Source organism: Notechis scutatus, chromosome 4, assembly GCF_049901735.1.
Source record: "Notechis scutatus isolate UNSWTSFEM ecotype Mainland chromosome 4, rNotScu1.2, whole genome shotgun sequence".
Classification (NCBI taxonomy): domain Eukaryota; kingdom Metazoa; phylum Chordata; class Lepidosauria; order Squamata; family Elapidae; genus Notechis; species Notechis scutatus.
Genome location: NC_142012.1, coordinates 164,687,745 through 164,688,146, shown reverse-complemented (window position 1 = coordinate 164,688,146; position 402 = coordinate 164,687,745).

Genomic DNA, 402 nt, shown 5'->3' with positions numbered 1-402 from the left:
CTAGTCACACCAACGTGCCTACTGTCCCTGTCCTATTGTTTCTTTTATTTTTCTTATATGTATCCATGTATTCATAACTATGTTTTTACTTATACCTATTATCTTGTAAGCAATTGACAAACAAAATAAAATATAAATAAATAACATGGATATCTAACTATGGCCTTCAGCTGCCATAGCAGTGGGCTAAGAAAGAGATGGAGTTCATTCATGAGGATGGGTCCCTCAATGTCGGTAATGGTCGTAAGTATGAAAAATGGTCATAAGTCACTTTTTTCAGTGCCGTTGTAACTTTGAACGGTCACTAAACAAACTATTGTAATTCAAGGACTTCAAACGTTAGTTGGTACAGAATACAGGTTTAAAAAGATGCTTTTTTTCGGATTTACTTCTACAAAACCT